This window comes from Ostrea edulis, chromosome 6 (assembly GCF_947568905.1).
Source record: "Ostrea edulis chromosome 6, xbOstEdul1.1, whole genome shotgun sequence".
NCBI classification, from domain to species: domain Eukaryota; kingdom Metazoa; phylum Mollusca; class Bivalvia; order Ostreida; family Ostreidae; genus Ostrea; species Ostrea edulis.
Genome location: NC_079169.1, coordinates 41,565,178 through 41,580,079, shown reverse-complemented (window position 1 = coordinate 41,580,079; position 14,902 = coordinate 41,565,178).

Sequence of the window (14,902 nt, the reverse complement as noted above, 5' to 3'; positions counted from 1 at the left end):
CCCTCGGGGACTAACAGTCTATCTGATAAGCCATATAGATGGAGAAGCGTTCACAAGATTTTGTAACAGAACGAAGGACGGACAGAAAGTACAAATACAATATGTCTCCCCCTGGAAGAGGGAAGATATAATTATGTATATGTGTGCATGTTTATATACACACAGCACTAAACATGACTTAAAGTAATTCCACCCACCTGTGATGTCATCAGATTTTGCAAAATAAATGATTTATTTAGATTTATGCATGATAGGAAGATAAATTTTGTTAGAGTCTTTTCCGATAGTTATTGTAAAAAAAAAAAACTTGTTAAAATAAACTATTTCAAAAGTCTAAGTTATGGATGAATGATCAATGATACGATTTAAATTAAAATAGAAGTGTGCAACATTTCACTATAAAGAGTTGTATGAAAATGTGATTTGTGGAAATAAATAATAATGCTATAACCCTAATTAGAGGCCCGTTATCTTAATCACATCCTAATTAGTGTTAGAGTCAGCCGCGTGAACTGGAGCATATCCTAATAAGTGTTAGAGTCAGGACCGTGACTCAATCACATCCTAATTAGTGTTAGAATCAGGCCCGTGAACTCAATCACATGGTGATTAGTGTTAGAATCAGGCCCGTGAACTCAATCACATGCTAATTAGTGTTAGAATCAGGTTCGTGAACTCAATCACATTTTAAATAGTGTTAAAATCAGGCCCGTGAACTGGATCGTATCCTAATTAGTGTTACAATCAGGCCCGTGAACTCAATCATATGCTATTTAGTGTTAGAATCAGGCCCGTGAACTCAATCACATGCTGATTAGTGTTAGAATCAGACCCGTGAACTCAATCACATTTTAATTAGTGTTAGAATCAGGCCCGTGAACTGGATCATATCCTAATTAGTGTTAGAATCAGGCCCATGAACTGAATCACAACCTAATTAGTGTTAGAATCAGGTCTGTGAACTCAATTACATGCTGATTAGTCTTAGAATGAGGTCCGTGAACTGGATCATATCCTAATTAGTGTTAGAATCAGACCCGTGAACAAGATCATATCCTAATTAGTGTTAGAATCAGGCCCGTGAACTCAATCACATCCTAATTTGTGTTAGAATCAGGCCCATGAACCCGATCACATTTTAATTAGCGTTAGAATCAGGCCCGTGAACTGAATCACATCCTAATTAGTGTTAGAATCAGGCCCATGAACTCAATCACATCCTAATACGCCAGATTCGAGATACGAACTCTTCTGTGTGGGAGGTGCATTTAGTGGAACTTTGAATGTTAAAGTGGGACAGAGTAGACCTACAGTCAGCAAAGAAGACGATGCAATGCATTAAAAGCGGCTTCTCTTTTAATATGTAAATGTGGGAAATACAAAATACTGTCGAAAGAAATGTTTTACTAAAGTGGAAACATAAAAACAATGTCATATTTGCAAGTAATATCTCAAATATGGTACTTTTGACTAACGAAATAACGTGATATGATAAGAATTCTATGTATTTAATTACTCCCTAAATACTTATAACTTACTTAGTTTGTGTATCAGTCGAATTCGGGTGATGTAACAGTGTATGGGAAACTTACTGAGTACATTCACTTATGCAGTGATGAAAATTAGTCCCACTCCCCCTGTAAACAAATTGTTTCGCGCCTCACTATATACGAGAGTTCTCCAAAGGGAAATAACTCAGGTATATCTCGAGACCGGCGTATTAGTGTTAGAATCAGGTCTCTGAACTCAATCACATTATAATTATTGTTAAAGTCAGGCCTGTGAACTCAATAACATCCTAATTAGTGTTAAAAGGCACATGAACTGGATCACATTTTAATCAGTTTTAGAATCAGGCCCGTGAACAGGATCATATCCTAATTAGCGTTAGAGTTAGGCCCGTGAACTGGATCACATTTTATTTAGTGCTAGAATCAGGCCCGTGAACTGGATCATATCCTAATTAGTGTTAGAATCAGGCCTGATAACTGGATCATATCCTAATTAGTGTTAGAATCAGGCCCGTGAACTCAATCACATGCTGATTAGTGTTAGGATGAGGTCTGTGAACTCAATCACATAATAATTAGTGTTAGAATCAGGCCCCTGAACTGGATCATATCTTAATTAGCGTTAGAGTTCCGGCCGTCAACTGGATCATATTTTATTTAGTGCTAGAAGCAGGCCCGTGAACTAGATCATATCATAATTTGTGTCAGAATCAGGCCCATGAACTCAATCACATTTTAATCAGTGTTAGAATCAGGCCCGTGAACTCAATCACATGCTAATTAGTGTTAGAATCAGACCCATGAACTCAATCACATGCTAATTAGTGTAAGAATCAGGCCCGTGAAGTCAATCACATTTTAATTAGTGTTAGAATCAGGCCCGTGAACTCAATCACATTTTAATTAGTGTTAGAATCAGGCCCGTGAACTGGATCATATCCTAATTACTGTTAGAATCAGGCCCGTGAACTCAATCACATGCTGATTAGTATTAGAATCAGGCCAATAAACTCAATCACAATTTAATTAGTGTTATAATCAGGCCAGTGAACTGGATCATATCCTAATTAGTGTTAGAATCAGACCCGTGAACTGGACCATATCCTAATTAGTGTTAGAATCAGGCCCGTGAACTTAATCCATTGCTAATTAGTGTTAGAATCAGGTCTGTGAACTCAATCACATTTTAATTAGTGATAGAATCAGGCCAGTGAACTGAATCACATCGTAATTAGTTTTAGAATCAGGCCTGTGAACTCAATCACATGCTGATTAATGTTAAAATCAGGCCCGTGAACTCAATCACATTTTAATCAGTATTAAAATCAGGCCCGTGAACTGGATCTTATCCTAATTAGTGTTAGAATCATGCCCGTGAACTGGATCACATCATAATTAGTGTCAGAATCAGGCCCGTCAACTCAATCACATTTTAATTAGTGTTACAACCAGGCCCGTGAACTCAATCACATGCCAATTAGTGTTAGAATCAGACCCGTGAACTCAATCATATGGTGTTTAGTGTTAGAATCAGGCCCATGAACTCAATCACATTTTAATTAGTGTTAGAATTAGGCCTGTGAACTGGATCATATCCTAATTAGTGTTAGAATCAGATCCGTGAACTGGATCATATCCTAATTAGTGTTAGAATCAGGCCCGTGAACTGGATCATATCCTAATTAGTGTAAGAATCAGGCCCGTGAACTCAATTACATGCTGATAAGTGTTAGAATCAGACCCATGAACTCAATCATATGCTAATTAGTGTTAGAATCAGTCCCATGAATTCAATCATATGCTGATTAGTGTTAGAATCAGGCCCTTGAACTCAATCACATTTTAATTAGTGTTAGAATCAGGCCCGTGAACTGGATCATATCCTAATTACTGTTAGAATCAGGCCCGTGAACTCAATCACATGCTGATTAGTGTTAGAATCAGGGCTGTGAACCCAATCACATTTTAATTAGTGTTAGAATCAGGCCCGTGAACTCAATCACATGCTAATTAGTGTTAGAATCAGGCTCCATGAAGTCAATCACATTTGAATTAGTGTTAGAATCAGGCCCGTGAACTGGATCATATCCTAATTAGTGTTAGAATAAGACCCGTGAATTCAATCACATCCTGATTATTGTTAGAATCATGCCCGTGAAGTCAATCACATTTTAATTGGTGTTAGAATCAGACCCACCAACTCAATCACATGCTAATTAGTGCTAGAATCATGCCCGTGAACTCAATCACATGCTAATTAGTGTTAGAATCAGACCCCGTGAAGCCAATAACAATTTAATTAGTGTTAGAATCAGGCCCGTGAACTGGATCATATCCTAATTAGTGTTAGAATAAGGCACGTGAACTCAATCACATGCTCATTATTGTTAGAATCAGGCCCGTGAAGTCAATCACATTTTAATTGGTGTTAGAATCAGACCCATCAACTCAATCACATGCTAATTAGTGCTAGAATCATGCCCGTGAACTCAATCACATGCTAATTAGTGTTAGAATCAGGCCCGTGAACTCAAACATATGCTAATTAGTGTTGGAATCAGGCCCATGAACTCAATCACATTTTCATTAGTGTTAGAATCAGGCCCGTGAACTCAATCACATCCTAATTAGTGTTAGAATCAGGCCCATGAACTGGATAACATCATAATAAGTTTTAGAATCAGGCCCGTGAAGTCAATCACATTTTAATTAGTGTTAGAATCAGACCCATCAACTCAATCACATGCTAATTAGTGCTAGAATCATGCCCGTGAACTCAACCACATGCTAATTAGTGTTAGAATCAGGCCCGTGAACTGAATCACTTCCTAATTAGTGTTAGAATCAGGCCCGTGAATCCATTCACATGCTAATTAGTGATAGAGTCAGTCCCGTGAACTCAATAACATCCTAATTAGTGTTAGAATCAGGCCCATGAACTGGATCACATTTTAATTAGTGTTAGAATCAGGTACGTGAACTAGATCATATACTAATTAGCGTTAGAGTTAGGCCCGCGAACAAGATAACATTCTATTTAGTGTTAGAATCAGGCCCGTGAACTCGATCACATTTTAATTAGTGTTAGAATCAGGCCCGTGAACTGGATCATATCCTAATTAGTGTAAAAACCAGTCCCGTGAACTCAATCACATGCTAATTAGTGTTAGAATCAGGCCCGTGAACTCAAACATATGCTTATTAGTGTTAGAATCAGGCCCATGAACTCAATCACATTTTCATTAGTGTTACAATCAGGCCCGTGAACTCAATCACATGCTGATTAGTGTTAGAATCAAGCCCGTGAGGTCAATCACATTTGAATTAGTCTTAGAATCAGACCCATGAACTGGATCATATCCTAATTAGTGTTAGAATCAGGCGCATGAACTGGATAACATTTTAATAAGTTTTAGAATCAGGACCGTGAACTGGATCATATCCTAATTAGCGTTAGAGTTAGCCCCGTAAACTGGTTCACATTTTATTTAGTGTTAGAATCAGGCAAGTGAACTAGATCATATCCTAATTAACGTTAGAGTTAGGCCCGTGAACTGGATCATATCCCAATTAGTGTTAGAATCAGGCTCGTGAACTTAATCCATTGCTAATTAGTGTTAGAATCAGGCCCGTCAACTCAATCACATTTTAATTAGTGTTAGAATCAGGCCCGTGAACTCAATCACATACTAATTAGTGTTAAAATCAGGCCCGTGAACTCAATCACATGCTTATTAGTGTTAGAATCAGGCCCCGTGAAGTCAATCACATTTGAATTAGTGTTAGAATCAGGCCCGTGAACTGGATCATATCCTAATTAGTGTTAGAATAAGGCCCGTGAACTCAATCACATGCTGATTAGTGTTAGAATCAGGCCCGTGAAGTCAACCACATTTCAATTAGTGCTAGAATCAGACCCATCAACTCAATCACATGCTAGTTAGTGCTAGAATCATGCCCGTGAACTCAATCACATGCTAATTAGTGTTAGAATCAGGCCCGTGAACTAAATCACTTCCTAATTAGTGTTAGAATCAGGCCAGTGAAGTCATTCACATGCTAATTAGTGATAGTGTCAGGCCCGTGAACTCAATAACATCCTAATTAGTGTTAGAATCAGGCCCATGAACTGGATCACATTTTAATTAGTTTTAGAGTCAGGCCTGCGAACAAGATAACATTCTATTTAGTGTTAGAATCAGGGCCGTGAACTGGATCATATCCTAATTAGCGTTAGAGTTAAGCCCGTGAACTGAATCACATTTTATTTAGTGATAGAATCAGGCACGTGAACTAGATCATATCCTAATTAGCGTTTGAGTTAGGCCCGTGAACTGAATCACAGTTTATTTAGTGTTTGAATCAGGCCCGTGCACTCAATCACATTTTGATTAGTATCAGAATCAGGCCCGTGAACTGGATTATATCCTACTTAGTGTAAAAATCAGTCCCGTGAACTCAATCACATGCTAATTAGTGTTAGAATCAGGCTCGTGAACTCAAACATATGCTAATTAGTGTTAGAATCAGGCCCATGAACTCAATCACATTTTTATTAGTGTTAGAATCAGGCCCGTGAACTCAATCACATGCTGATTAGTGTTAGAATCAGGCTCGTGAAGTCAATCACATTTTAATTAGTGCTAGAATCAGACCCATCAACTCAATCACATGCTAATTAGTGCTAGAATCATGCCCGTGAACTCAATCACATGCTAATTAGTGTTAGAATCAGGCCCGTGAACTGAATCACTTCCTAATTAGTGTTAGAATCAGGCCAGTGAAGTCATTCACATGCTAATTAGTGATAGTGTCAGGCCTGTGAACTCAATAACATCCTAATTAGTGTTAGAATCAGGCCCATGAACTGGATCACATTTTAATTAGTTTTAGAGTCAGGCCCGCGAACAAGATAACATTCTATTTAGTGTTAGAATCAGGCCCATGAACTGGATCACATTTTAATTAGTGTTAGAATCAGGCCCGTGAACTGGATCACATGCTTATTAGTATTAGAATCAGGCCCGTGAACTGAATCACATCCTAATTAGTTTTAGAATCAGGCCCATGAATTCAATCACATGCTGATTAGTGTTAGAATCAGGCCCGTGAACTCAATAACATTTTAATTAGTGTTAGAATCAGGCCCGTGAACTGGATCATATCCTCATTACTGTTAGAATCAGGCCCGTGAACTCAATCACATGCTGATTAGTGTTAGAATCAGGTCCGTGAACTCAATCACATTTTAATTAGTGTTAGAATCAGGCCCGTCAACTCAATCACATGCTAATTAGTGTTAGAATCAGGCCCGTGAACTCAATCACAAGCTGATTAGTGTTAGAATCAGGCCCGTGAAGTCAATCACATTTTAATTAGTGTTAAAATCAGACCCATCAACTCAATCACATCCTAATTAGTGCTATAATCATGCCCGTGAACTCAATCACATGCTAATTAGTGTTAAAATCAGGCACGTGAACTCAATCACTTCCTAATTAGTGTTAGAATCAGGCCCGTGAAGTCATTCACATGCTAGTTAGTGATAGAGTCAGGCCCGTGAACTGGATCACATTTTGATTAGTTTTAGAATCAGGCCCGTGAACTGGATCATATCCTCATTAGTGTTAGAATAAGGCACGTGAACTCAATCACATGCTCATTATTGTTAGAATCAGGCCCGTGAAGTCAATCACATTTTAATTGGTGTTAGAATCAGACCCATCAACTCAATCACATGCTAATTAGTGCTAGAATCATGCCCGTGAACTCAATCACATGCTAATTAGTGTTAGAATCAGGCCCGTGAACTCAAACATATGCTAATTAGTGTTGGAATCAGGCCCATGAACTCAATCACATTTTCATTAGTGTTAGAATCAGGCCCGTGAACTCAATCACATCCTAATTAGTGTTAGAATCAGGCCCATGAACTGGATAACATCATAATAAGTTTTAGAATCAGGCCCGTGAAGTCAATCACATTTTAATTAGTGTTAGAATCAGACCCATCAACTCAATCACATGCTAATTAGTGCTAGAATCATGCCCGTGAACTCAACCACATGCTAATTAGTGTTAGAATCAGGCCCGTGAACTGAATCACTTCCTAATTAGTGTTAGAATCAGGCCCGCGAATCCATTCACATGCTAATTAGTGATAGAGTCAGTCCCGTGAACTCAATAACATCCTAATTAGTGTTAGAATCAGGCCCATGAACTGGATCACATTTTAATTAGTGTTAGAATCAGGTACGTGAACTAGATCATATACTAATTAGCGTTAGAGTTAGGCCCGCGAACAAGATAACATTCTATTTAGTGTTAGAATCAGGCCCGTGAACTCGATCACATTTTAATTAGTGTTAGAATCAGGCCCGTGAACTGGATCATATCCTAATTAGTGTAAAAACCAGTCCCGTGAACTCAATCACATGCTAATTAGTGTTAGAATCAGGCCCGTGAACTCAAACATATGCTTATTAGTGTTAGAATCAGGCCCATGAACTCAATCACATTTTCATTAGTGTTACAATCAGGCCCGTGAACTCAATCACATGCTGATTAGTGTTAGAATCAAGCCCGTGAGGTCAATCACATTTGAATTAGTCTTAGAATCAGACCCATGAACTGGATCATATCCTAATTAGTGTTAGAATCAGGCGCATGAACTGGATAACATTTTAATAAGTTTTAGAATCAGGACCGTGAACTGGATCATATCCTAATTAGCGTTAGAGTTAGCCCCGTAAACTGGTTCACATTTTATTTAGTGTTAGAATCAGGCAAGTGAACTAGATCATATCCTAATTAACGTTAGAGTTAGGCCCGTGAACTGGATCATATCCCAATTAGTGTTAGAATCAGGCTCGTGAACTTAATCCATTGCTAATTAGTGTTAGAATCAGGCCCGTCAACTCAATCACATTTTAATTAGTGTTAGAATCAGGCCCGTGAACTCAATCACATACTAATTAGTGTTAGAATCAGGCCCGTGAACTCAATCACATGCTTATTAGTGTTAGAATCAGGCCCCGTGAAGTCAATCACATTTGAATTAGTGTTAGAATCAGGCCCGTGAACTGGATCATATCCTAATTAGTGTTAGAATAAGGCCCGTGAACTCAATCACATGCTGATTAGTGTTAGAATCAGGCCCGTGAAGTCAACCACATTTCAATTAGTGCTAGAATCAGACCCATCAACTCAATCACATGCTAGTTAGTGCTAGAATCATGCCCGTGAACTCAATCACATGCTAATTAGTGTTAGAATCAGGCCCGTGAACTAAATCACTTCCTAATTAGTGTTAGAATCAGGCCAGTGAAGTCATTCACATGCTAATTAGTGATAGTGTCAGGCCCGTGAACTCAATAACATCCTAATTAGTGTTAGAATCAGGCCCATGAACTGGATCACATTTTAATTAGTTTTAGAGTCAGGCCTGCGAACAAGATAACATTCTATTTAGTGTTAGAATCAGGGCCGTGAACTGGATCATATCCTAATTAGCGTTAGAGTTAAGCCCGTGAACTGAATCACATTTTATTTAGTGATAGAATCAGGCACGTGAACTAGATCATATCCTAATTAGCGTTTGAGTTAGGCCCGTGAACTGAATCACAGTTTATTTAGTGTTTGAATCAGGCCCGTGCACTCAATCACATTTTGATTAGTATCAGAATCAGGCCCGTGAACTGGATTATATCCTACTTAGTGTAAAAATCAGTCCCGTGAACTCAATCACATGCTAATTAGTGTTAGAATCAGGCTCGTGAACTCAAACATATGCTAATTAGTGTTAGAATCAGGCCCATGAACTCAATCACATTTTTATTAGTGTTAGAATCAGGCCCGTGAACTCAATCACATGCTGATTAGTGTTAGAATCAGGCTCGTGAAGTCAATCACATTTTAATTAGTGCTAGAATCAGACCCATCAACTCAATCACATGCTAATTAGTGCTAGAATCATGCCCGTGAACTCAATCACATGCTAATTAGTGTTAGAATCAGGCCCGTGAACTGAATCACTTCCTAATTAGTGTTAGAATCAGGCCAGTGAAGTCATTCACATGCTAATTAGTGATAGTGTCAGGCCTGTGAACTCAATAACATCCTAATTAGTGTTAGAATCAGGCCCATGAACTGGATCACATTTTAATTAGTTTTAGAGTCAGGCCCGCGAACAAGATAACATTCTATTTAGTGTTAGAATCAGGCCCATGAACTGGATCACATTTTAATTAGTGTTAGAATCAGGCCCGTGAACTGGATCATATCCTAATTAGTGTTAGAATCAGGCTCGTGAACTCAATCACATTTTAATTAGTGTTAGAATCAGGCCCATGAACTGGATCACATGCTTATTAGTATTAGAATCAGGCCCGTGAACTGAATCACATCCTAATTAGTTTTAGAATCAGGCCCGTGAATTCAATCACATGCTGATTAGTGTTAGAATCAGGCCCGTGAACTCAATAACATTTTAATTAGTGTTAGAATCAGGCCCGTGAACTGGATCATATCCTCATTACTGTTAGAATCAGGCCCGTGAACTCAATCACATGCTGATTAGTGTTAGAATCAGGTCCGTGAACTCAATCACATTTTAATTAGTGTTAGAATCAGGCCCGTCAACTCAATCACATGCTAATTAGTGTTAGAATCAGGCCCGTGAACTCAATCACAAGCTGATTAGTGTTAGAATCAGGCCCGTGAAGTCAATCACATTTTAATTAGTGTTAAAATCAGACCCATCAACTCAATCACATCCTAATTAGTGCTATAATCATGCCCGTGAACTCAATCACATCCTAATTAGTGTTAAAATCAGGCACGTGAACTCAATCACTTCCTAATTAGTGTTAGAATCAGGCCCGTGAAGTCATTCACATGCTAGTTAGTGATAGAGTCAGGCCCGTGAACTGGATCACATTTTGATTAGTTTTAGAATCAGGCCCGTGAACTGGATCATATCCTCATTAGTGTTAGAATAAGGCACGTGAACTCAATCACATGCTCATTATTGTTAGAATCAGGCCCGTGAAGTCAATCACATTTTAATTGGTGTTAGAATCAGACCCATCAACTCAATCACATGCTAATTAGTGCTAGAATCATGCCCGTGAACTCAATCACATGCTAATTAGTGTTAGAATCAGGCCCGTGAACTCAAACATATGCTAATTAGTGTTGGAATCAGGCCCATGAACTCAATCACATTTTCATTAGTGTTAGAATCAGGCCCGTGAGCTCAATCACATCCTAATTAGTGTTAGAATCAGGCCCATGAACTGGATAACATCATAATAAGTTTTAGAATCAGGCCCGTGAAGTCAATCACATTTTAATTAGTGTTAGAATCAGACCCATCAACTCAATCACATGCTAATTAGTGCTAGAATCATGCCCGTGAACTCAACCACATGCTAATTAGTGTTAGAATCAGGCCCGTGAACTGAATCACCTCATAATTAGTGTTAGAATCAGTCCCGTGAAGTTATTCACATGCTAATTAGTGATAGAGTCAGTCCCGTGAACTCAATAACATCCTAATTAGTGTTAGAATCAGGCCCATGAACTGGATCACATTTTAATTAGTGTTAGAATCAGGTACGTGAACTAGATCATATCCTAATTAGTGTTAGAGTTAGGCCCGCGAACAAGATAACATTCTATTTAGTGTTAGAATCAGGCCCGTGAACTCGATCACATTTTAATTAGTGTTAGAATCAGGCCCGTGAACTGGATCATTTCCTAATTAGTGTAAAAATCAGTCCCGTGAACTCAATCACATGCTAATTAGTGTTAGAATCAGGCCCGTGAACTCAAACATATGCTTATTAGTGTTAGAATCAGGCCCATGAACTCAATCACATTTTCATTAGTGTTACAATCAGGCCCGTGAACTCAATCACATGCTGATTAGTGTTAGAATCAAGCCCGTGAGGTCAATCACATTTGAATTAGTCTTAGAATCAGACCCATGAACTGGATCATATCCTAATTAGTGTTAGAATCAGGCCCATGAACTGGATAACATTTTAATAAGTTTTAGAATCAGGCCGGTGAACTGGATCATATCCTAATTAGCGTTAGAGTTAGTCCTGTGAACTGGTTCACATTTTATTTAGTGTTAGAATCAGGCAGGTGAACTAGATCATATCCAATTAACGTTAGAGTAAGGCCCGTGAACTGGATCATATCCCAATTAGTGTTAGAATCAGGCTCGTGAACTAGATCATATCATAATTTGTGTCAGAATCAGGTCCATGAACTCAATCACATTTTAATTAGTGTTAGAATCAGGTTCGTGAACTCAATCACATGCTGATACATGTGTAAGTGTTAGAATCAGGCCCGTGAACTCAATCACATGCTGATTAGTGTTAGAATCAGACCTGTGAACTGAATCACCTCATAATTAGTGTTAGAATCAGTCCCGTGAAGTCATTCACATGCTAATTAGTGATAGAGTCAGTCCCGTGAACTCAATAACATCCTAATTAGTGTTAGAATCAGGCCCATGAACTGGATCACATTTTAATTAGTGTTAGAATCAGGTACGTGAACTAGATCATATCCTAATTAGTGTTAGAGTTAGGCCCGCGAACAAGATAACATTCTATTTAGTGTTAGAATCAGGCCCGTGAACTCGATCACATTTTAATTAGTGTTAGAATCAGGCCCGTGAACTGGATCATTTCCTAATTAGTGTAAAAATCAGTCCCGTGAACTCAATCACATGCTAATTAGTGTTAGAATCAGGCCCGTGAACTCAAACATATGCTTATTAGTGTTAGAATCAGGCCCATGAACTCAATCACATTTTCATTAGTGTTACAATCAGGCCCGTGAACTCAATCACATGCTGATTAGTGTTAGAATCAAGCCCGTGAGGTCAATCACATTTGAATTAGTCTTAGAATCAGACCCATGAACTGGATCATATCCTAATTAGTGTTAGAATCAGGCCCATGAACTGGATAACATTTTAATAAGTTTTAGAATCAGGCCCGTGAACTGGATCATATCCTAATTAGCGTTAGAGTTAGTCCCGTGAACTGGTTCACATTTTATTTAGTGTTAGAATCAGGCAGGTGAACTAGATCATATCCAATTAACGTTAGAGTAAGGCCCGTGAACTGGATCATATCCCAATTAGTGTTAGAATCAGGCTCGTGAACTAGATCATATCATAATTTGTGTCAGAATCAGGTCCATGAACTCAATCACATTTTAATTAGTGTTAGAATCAGGTTCGTGAACTCAATCACATGCTGATACATGTGTAAGTGTTAGAATCAGGCCCGTGAACTCAATCACATGCTGATTAGTGTTAGAATCAGACCCTTGAACTCAATCATATTTTAATTAGTTTTAGAATCAGGCCCGTGAACTCAATCACATGCTAATTAGTGTTAGAATCAGGCCCGTGAAGTGAATCACATCCTAATTAGTGTTGGAATCAGCCAGTGAAGTCAATCACATTTTAATTAGTGTTAGAATCAGGCCCGTGAACTGCATCATATCCTAATTACTGTTAGAATCAGGCCCGTGAACTCAATCACATGCTGATTAGTGTTAGAATCAGGCCCCGTGAAGTCAATCACATTTGAATTAGTGTTAGAATCAGGCCCGTGAACTGGATCATATCCTCATTAGTGTTAGAAGCAGGCCCGTGAACTCAATCACATCCTAATTAGTGTTAGAATCAGGCCCATGAACTGGATAACATTTTAATAAGTTTTAGAATCAGGCCCGTGAACTGGATCATATCCTAATTAACGTTAGAGTTAGTCCCGTGAACTGGTTCACATTTTATTTAGTGTTAGAATCAGGCAGGTGAACTAGATCATATCTTAATTAACGTTAGAGTTAGGCCCGTGAACTGGATCATATCCCAATTAGTGTTAGAATCAGGCTCGTGAACTAGATCATATCACAATTTGTGTCAGAATCAGGTCCATGAACTCAATCACATTTTAATTAGTGTTAGAATCAGGTCCGTGAACTCAATCACATGCTGATACATGTGTAAGTGTTAGAATCAGGCCCGTGAACTATATCACATGCTAATTAGTGTTAGAATCAGGCAGGTGAACTAGATCTAATCTTAATTAACGTTAGAGTTAGGCCCGTGAACTGGATCATATCCAAATTAGTGTTAGAATCAGGCTCGTGAACTAGATCATATCATAATTTGTGTCAGAATCAGGTCCATGAACTCAATCACATTTTAATTAGTGTTAGAATCAGGTCCGTGAACTCAATCACATGCTGATACATGTGTAAGTGTTAGAATCAGGCCCGTGAACTCAATCACATGCTAATTAGTGTTAGAATCAGACCCATGAACTCAATCACATGATAATTAATTTTAGAATCAGGCCCGTGAATTCAATCACATGCTGATTAGTGTTAGAATCAGGCCCGTGAACTTAATCACATTTTAATTAGTGTTAGAATCAGGCCCGTGAACTGGATCATATCTTAATTACTGTTAGAATCAGGCCCGTGAACTCAATCACATTTTAATTAGTGTTAGAATCAGACCCGTGAACTCAATCATATTTTAATTAGTTTTAGAATCAGGCCCGTGAACTGGATCATATCCTAATTAGCGTTAGAGTTAAGCCCGTGAACTGGATCACATTTTATTTAGTGTTAGAATCAGGCACGTGAACTAGATCATATCCTAATTAGCGTTTGAGTTAGGCCCGTGAACTGGATCACAGTTTATTTAGTGTTAGAATCAGGCCCGTGCACTCAATCACATTTTGATTAGTATCAGAATCAGGCCCGTGAACTGGATTATATCCTAATTAGTGTAAAAATCAGTCCCGTGAACTCAATCACATGCTAATTAGTGTTAGAATCAGGCCCGTGAACTCAAACATATGCTAATTAGTGTTAGAATCAGGCCCATGAACTCAATCACATTTTCATTAGTGTTAGAATCAGGCCCGTGAACTCAATCACATGCTGATTAGTGTTAGAATCAAGCCCGTGAGGTCAATCACATTTGAATTAGTCTTAGAATCAGACTCATGAACTGGATCATATCCTAATTAGTGTTAGAATCATGCCCGTGAACTCAATCACATCCTAATTAGTGTTACAATAAGGCCCGTGAACTCAATCACATGCTAATTAGTGTTAGAGTCAGGCCTGTGAACTCAATCACATCCTAATTAGTGTTAGAATCAGGCCCATGAACTGGATAACATTTTAATAAGTTTTAGAATCAGGCCCGTGAACTGGATCATATCCTAATTAGCGTTAGAGTTAGTCCCGTGAACTGGATCACATTTTATTTAGCGTTAGAATCAGGCACGTGAACTAGATCATATCCTAATTAACGTTAGAGTTAGGCCCGTGAACTGGAT